The following is a 7448-nucleotide window of genomic DNA, read 5'->3' on the forward strand; positions in this document are numbered from 1 at the left end:
TTGACGTTATATATTCAATTTAGAAATGATCAATCAATTAACTTTTACTTCACCAAGAAGAACCAGTGGTTATCACATTTATCTGACAATTATTATAATGAATTTGACCTTTGTGCTTATATTTTGGTGTACTAGGAGTTTGGCAACATTCATTCAGATTAAATTATACGTATTTAAAAACTATATTTAGATGAATTGCTGTTCAAGCATATTCTTTATAACACTGAGGTTATAAGAAAAAATATTTGTGTGATCTGTTCAGGACCATGTGGTATATAAAGGATTTCATCTTGTCTTGCTGACTTTTTAAAATCAGGAAATATTTTTAGAGTAGAATTTCCTAAGATTTTTTTTGATCAGAAAGAAATCAAGTTGGAATAAAAAGGTACTGGAATGAGAGAGGAGAGTAGCCATATCCTACTGAAGTCTTTTTCACTGAACACAGAGCAAGGAAATGGTGTCACTATAAGGCTCTGGAACAAATATGTTTCCCTGTGTTTTTGTACCACAATGTTTAAAACACATCATATTTTAATTTCAGGCCTTATAAACTAAAGATGTCCCCTAAAATTAATTATACTGATTCTTTTGGATCAGAGTTTGTGGCTGACTACGTCTGTTAGAAACTTCATTGTGCCTCCTAATTAAGGAACCAAGTCTAGTTGGCTGATGGAAAAAAAAGAAGTTTGATTCAAAAAAAGATGTAATACTGTGAAAGCAACCAAATAATTTTTGTCCAACAAGGCTTTCAGTGGGAGCAGAGCTTCTCAAATCGTCTGTATCATGTATCTACTGTGCATTTTATTATTTTCCCCACTTGTGTCTTTTCTGTTACGTTACTGCTAAAGGTTCTAGTTAACCAGTTCTCTTCGGAAACGCTCTTCCTCTGTCCTGCACAGGGGTACCGTCGACAATGACCGCTGAGCAGAAACACCTCCGAATCAGATTTTTCCTTTGGTTCCCCGCCTCCCGTTTGGAAATTTTATTTTTCGTTTCTATATACATCAAAATATTTAAAACTTAAAAAAAAAATTTTTTTTCCCCTAGAAGCCTCCGCTGAAAAAAGGAAAAAAGCAAAACCCTAAGGGACCGTCCCCCAGAGTGCCGAGACGGCTGAGTTCACGTGCCCAGCCTGGTTATCAAAGGGAGACGCAGTCAGTGGCTCCTTAACCCCAAAGGAGAATGTGACAAAACAGGGTAGGCGCCCCCAGATGGCACCTGCCCAGACCCTCTTCCGCCCAAGCCTAACCTATAGACTTGCCTCGAACCTAGGACCTAAAGGAAGGTGGGGCGGGGGTGAGGGAAGTTGGTAGAGACTGGGCGAGCAGCTCAGATTGTCATTCCTCTGCGTTTGAGTTTGACTCATCTCTCTGGCTTTCAAAACCGGGAAGAGGCAAGTGCGCGGCTGCTCAGGAGTTAGGCGGTGCGCCAGGCGGGAGAAAAAAGCGCACTCTAATCCTCTCGACAAGGGGCCCTCTTCTCTCCCAGCCAAAAATAAATAAATAAATAAAATAATAATAAGCAAGCCTTCGGGAGGCTCCGAGGTCTGCGGAAGCTCCTGAGACCTGCCCACTCTCACCCGACCGGGGCGAACGGCGCGACCCGAGGCCGGATCGCGGGAGTGCCTTCCCCACTCAGCCTCTCGGACGCGCGCGCAGAAACTGACCTTACAGTTTCTACACCCAGTCATCCGAGCCGCGAAATCTGCTACAAGAAAGTTACTCTTAGGAAGTGATGAGGCTTGTGACTGCAGGGGCATCCGGGAAAGGATTTCTCTGGAAGCTTGTCCTGCAAGCTTGTCCTAGAGCCCCGCGGACCTCGAGACAAAATGACGAATTCAACCTATGTCGAGAGTCCTCTGGACCTGATGTCAGGACACTTAATTCTTTCCTAGTCATCTCGTCCAAAGGAACACAACGTTTTGGTAATTCTCATTCCCCCACCCCCTTTTTTGAGGGGTGAGCGACTTTAAAAGAAAGGAGTTCGAGCACGGAGGAAAGGTGCGTAATTGAGAAGCTATCTCCGCTCGGTCACAGGTCCTCGCTTGTCTTCCAGAGGAAGCTTCGCTGCCGGATTTTTTTGGTTTAATTACTTAATTTAGGCTAATATAGTCCAATCGAGAGCCGCTAGTTGCACACACGCTGAGCTCCGTAGAATTCACCGTGGAAAGTGTTTGTTCAACAATGACCCTGGGGGGGAAAGCCTGTCTCCAGCGGGGTCCCCCTTTAGCTGTGTCTTACCTCGACCCCCCGGCCTCCCACGGCGTCTCCGGTGAACGGTCAGCTCCCAACTGCGTCCACCGCAGGCCGGCTGAGAGCCCCGTCCCCAGAGCCGCTCCCGCTCCTCGCCCCCCTCGCCCCAGTCCCAAAGCTCTGCAAAACTTTGGGCGCAGCTTTTCCGTGACTGGAGAGTAATAAACGCTCCTGCCCTGGTTCAACCCAGCGCAGACATCCTTGCTCCCCTTCACATTTCATAAATTCGGAAAGCAAAGTTCAACACCCCCAAAATAAGGTGCAGCCGGTTCTGCATTTCATTTACCCTTACAAGTTGGTGACACGGAATTCTATCCTTCAAACAAACCATAATAACCAATCCTAACGGCCCTCTTTCTACACCGTTTCAAAATACCGAATAATAAATGCCGGAGAGATACCTATCAGCATCGCCAGGGTTTCAGAGTAAGCAAGAGCAAAGCCCCAAATCACCGCTCTTCTTACTAACCCTGGGCGTGATTCTCTTCACTAAAATCTTAGCCCAAATATTTTTAGTCACCGTAGTCTTGGAAAATATATTTCCTAAAATCTCAAACGTAACGTTTTAAAGACCTTTTAACGTCACCCTCTTCAATGCAGTCACAACTCGCACACCTGCGCAGCTCAGCCCGCTCCTGAAGATGCCGAGCAGGAAACCCAGCTATTTTCCGAGTGGCATCTTCTCTGCTCGCCTAGATTAACCTAGAAAAGAAGCAACTTCAAGGAATTCAAACTAAGCTTTCCCGGGGAGAAACGGCGAGGCAGCTAGAATCAGTCTCTGATTACACAAACATACCTAAGGGCAGGTTGGAGTGTGAAGGAGGGCTTGGGGGCTGGGGGTTGCCTACCCAGAGGTGGATTAAACCAGTTTTCCTATTGTCATTGACTTCGGGAAAGCTAGCTTTTGTTTCGTGGTGGATATTGGGGGTAAAAACCGTGAAGCTACAGTTAAGCCTCCCAGAAATCTTGGAAAGGGCAAAACTTTATCTATTAGGACTCCAGCTCTTTTAAATTGTTTAAGATACTGAATTAAGCATAAAGACTCCAGTGGAGAAAAAGATTCAGAGTCATTTTAAATATTGTAAAAGAAGGGTTGACGTCTGCATCCATCTGCCGTTTTTCCAGGGGCTCGCAGGTCCCCTCTCTTAAATTAGGAAAGGTGGCGACGGGGAGACTCTCCGGGTCGTATGTTGGGGCCCAAAGGCTTCGGACTCCTTCTAACCATCTCTTTTCTCTTCTGCTTTGGAGGAAGGAGGCGTACAGTCTTAGCTCCCTTCCCAGCAAACAAACCAGAGAGAACTGAGGCCACAGTCCTTCTTGGGCCCACATGAAGACACCCCTAAAAGGACGTGCTCTTTCCCACATTAAGCAGGTAGCGGTTGATGAAAGTGATTGTGCACAGTGTCCAGGAGCCCCGAGTTCGGGACGTCTGACTCTCCACGTCTACAGGTAGTGGCGGGGCGGGGGGTGGTCTGAAGCGGAAGGAGGTGCAAAGCCCTCTTTACACTGTGTTTAGGCGGTAACAGCCCAAGTGACAACTTTCATTGACAGAGAAGAGCTTCCCAGGCCCAGTCAGCGCACGCGGCGCGGCGGGGCTGGGATTGGGGCGCCGCGCGTCACGTGACGGGAGGACGTCCTCGCGCCCCGCCCCCACCCCCGGCGCGCGCGCTCCGAGGCGGCGGCCGTGCCCTGCGCCCACTTTCACTTTCTGCACTGGGGTTCACAGCCGAGCGACGGAGTGAAGGGGGCGGTTAAAAAGGATTTTTAGGTCACCGGTACAAAAAGGAGGCATTCTAGAGAAATAAGGGTTGCACGTGCTTGTGGTGGGGGGCTGACCCCGGGTCCACGCTCCGGAAAGGAGAGGGGCTGGGAAGCCGGTATTTCCCGCCTTCCAGGGGTAAAACTGAGCTGGCGGGTCCACGAAACGTTCTGCGAATTACAAGGGCGGCGGGGATGGCAGTCAAAAGTAGAAAGCAGTCGGAGCTTCACCTTTTGAGCGCTGATTTGGTAATTTGGTTTTGAAGAGGGAGTTCCGCCACCCAGTTTATTCGGTTAAAGTAAAGGACCACAGATGCTAGCCTGTTACGCAGCCTAGGAAACAGCGCTGGTTTAAAAAACAACTGACGATGGCTTCCATCTCACTTCTAATCCACGGGTGACTTGGCTGGAATCAGTTCAGCAAAAGTGTAGGGCGAGGGCTCTGCGCTGGCTCCCGGATGAGCTTGTGAGTCTGTATAACCCAGGCCCAGCTCGCAATCCAGTGTGTGTGCGTGGGCACTTACTTGCTATTATCACTTGTTTTCTACGATCGCGGCTAGTCACTGTCCATTGAGTTTAAAACATTCTCTTCAGAGTCCTAAATAATAAGTTCACCTTTAGAAAGAAAATATTTCACTATATTGAAAACAGTTATTATGAACACTGTGTGGAGAGGGTTCTCAGATCAACTAACATGGGCTTATCCTATTCATTTGGTCCTTTGTGTATATAGCAAAGTAATTATTCATAGTACATATTTTTAAGTGCCTGACCTGCTAAGTTCTGGGTATAGCAGCAACTGTGAACCAGTCAGACTGCCTTACACTGCAGTGCTTTCACAGCGCCCATCTGTAACAGGTCAAGGCAAGTTGCAACTAATAATTGGATCTTGGAAAGAAAAAAAATTTTGTTTCCCCTCTCCTAAAAGATGACTTCACTACTTGATAGCAAAGTGACCTTTAGCAAGTTGCTCAACTAAGTCCTGTTTTGTTGTTTTATCATCTGTTCCCTTCAAAGGGCAAGAAGAAATCAGGTAAAGCTTGGACAATTGCCTAACACAGTGCACTGGCACAAAGTAAGTACTCAATAAATTATTATTATTATCGTTAGTGAAGTAAAACAATTTACACTTCCTCCTAATTGTAATTTTAAGTGACAATATAGTGTTGTCCCTTCTTCCATGCTTTATATTTATATAGAGGTTTGATGGAGAAGAGAAAGCTCATAAAGCAATTTGTTTCAATCATATGTTGTGATAGTAACTTCCACTAACTAATTACATGTCATTTTGAAAGTATTTCCTCAAATTTGTTTTGAATATATAATATTGCCTTTGAATTTCTTTAACTTCCCCCTAACACTTTTACAAAATGAAAGGATATGTTCTCTGTATTATACCACTAGTTATTTTACAACCAAACACGGTAACTTTTGGAGGGGAAGAGATGCTTATTTTCTCTGGGCAGTTAGCTGAAACTCTCCTAACAATAAGTGAGGTCTGGAGCAAGAGTCAATTAAATAACAACAACAACAAATCACATTTTCTTTGCTATCAGGGGGAAAAAATCATAGATATTTATGTAGACATATAAGATCTTAAAAAACATAGCTGTGTTTTAATTCCTACTGTTTTTGTGATTTTGGATGTTTGAAATGAAAGTTGTTCTCCTTTTAAAATTAGTGTAATTTTCACTAGGTTGAAAGAATATCTCTGATCTAAACCTCTCTCCTGAGCTCCACATTTCCTCTTCCACAAGTGACACTGGGACCACTATGGATATATATGGAATGAAGTCATCACCCACCCCCTCGTTCTCCATATTCTAGACCTCACTGAGTTCAACCTCCCAGTCACCCATACTACACACCAAAGAGTCATTTTTGAGTCTCCTTTCTCTCCCTCTGCTTTAAGTGAGTTATCAAGTCCTGATTTAACCTCCTAATTATGTCTCAGATATGTCCCCTCCCTTCTCTTCTTATTTCTACTGCTCTTATGTAGGGCTTTCCTATCTTACTCTCTAGCTCACTTGCTGCTGCAGCCTCTTAACTCTAAGGCTCTGCCATTATCATTCCCTTCAAATCCTTTCCCTGAGTGACTTATCTAAAAAGCAGATCTGAACATGCCACTCACCTTTAATGGCTTCCCCTTACTTACCAGATAAAAATCTCAGCTCTTAGCCACAGCATTCAAAGCCTCTGTACATCTCTCCAGCTTCACCTCTCTCTGCTTCCTGCCCTGACTTCACATTCCAGCCACACTTGATTCATTCATTTGACACTACTGTGTGCCAGCCACTGTCCTAGGCACTTGGCATACCTCGGGGAAAAAAACTAAGATCTTTGCCTTCATGGTGTTTTTATGGAAGGGGGTAGGTGGTAACAGTAAAAAATAGACTTAATAAGCAAGCACATGTTATAGGATCTGGGGGGAGTGTGATTTTAGATAGGCTGATCAAGTTTGGCTTTATTGAAAAGATGACATTAGAGCCAAGACCGCGAAAGGAGGTGAGGCATGGATAAACAGAGGAAGAACATCTAGGCAGAAGGAACAGCCAGCGCAAAGCCCTAAGGTGGAGTGTGCTTAGCACATCCAGGAGAGGAGAGAGCAGAGGGAGTAGTAGTACCAGATGAGGTCAGAGAGAAGACAGCATGTGTGAGTGTGATTTTTGGATGGGTTTTCATCAGCCATTGTAATAAGTCGGGGGGTCGCTTTGCATTAAATGGGAAGCCAGCCTCACGTGGTCACCTACACAAGCCATAGTGTTTAGACCTTGTGTCTCTAATCATATGCTCCCTTCTGTTCGGATTGTACCCCTCTCTCCAGCTGAGTTGCTCCCATAATTCCTTTTGATTGTCTCTGGTACCGCGTTTGCCATATTACTTACGAGATTGATGTCTTGAGGAAGGGTTTTGGTTTATTCATCTTTGTATCCCCGGCGCTCATAGCAGACATACATTCAATGAATGAATGATGATTTTTTTTAAATTAAACCTTTTTTATTGAAGTATAGTTAATTTACAATGTTGTGTTAGTTTCAAGTATACAGTAAAGTGATTCAGTTATACATATATATATTCTTTTTCAGATTCTTTCCCATTATAGGTTATTACAAGATATTGAATACAGTTCCCTGTTCTATACAGTAGGTCCTTATTGTTTCTATAATGTTTGGTTATAGATTGCCTACATATGTCAGGTGTTTTCTATGTTTATAAGTTCTTGAAACAACCCTACAAGGTGGGCTTTATTATACCTCTTCTACAGAAAAAGAGATGAGATTCAGAGAGGCTAGGTAACTTCTCCAAAGTCACACAACTGGTACGTATCTGAGGTGGGTTTTAAACTCAGGTGTCTGGTCAGTTGCTGCGCAGCCCTCTTTTTACTCATGAGGCTTCCTCACTAGATTGAATGAAGGAGATGGAGGGACTTTGGTTTTG

At 44.6% G+C, this 7448-nt stretch overlaps 1 long non-coding RNA gene across 1 annotated transcript; it reads left to right on the top strand.

The window, feature by feature from the left end:
* The first annotated feature begins 3989 nt into the window (after positions 1 to 3989).
* LOC132376340 (uncharacterized) lies at positions 3990 to 5915 on the top strand. The gene is made up of 3 exons (XR_009506276.1): positions 3990 to 4259; positions 5028 to 5085; positions 5707 to 5915. It is a non-coding gene; the product is annotated as an uncharacterized LOC132376340 (long non-coding RNA).
* Positions 5916 to 7448: the final 1533 nt, after the last annotated feature.

This window comes from Balaenoptera ricei, chromosome 12 (genome assembly GCF_028023285.1).
Source record: "Balaenoptera ricei isolate mBalRic1 chromosome 12, mBalRic1.hap2, whole genome shotgun sequence".
Lineage (NCBI taxonomy): Eukaryota > Metazoa > Chordata > Mammalia > Artiodactyla > Balaenopteridae > Balaenoptera > Balaenoptera ricei.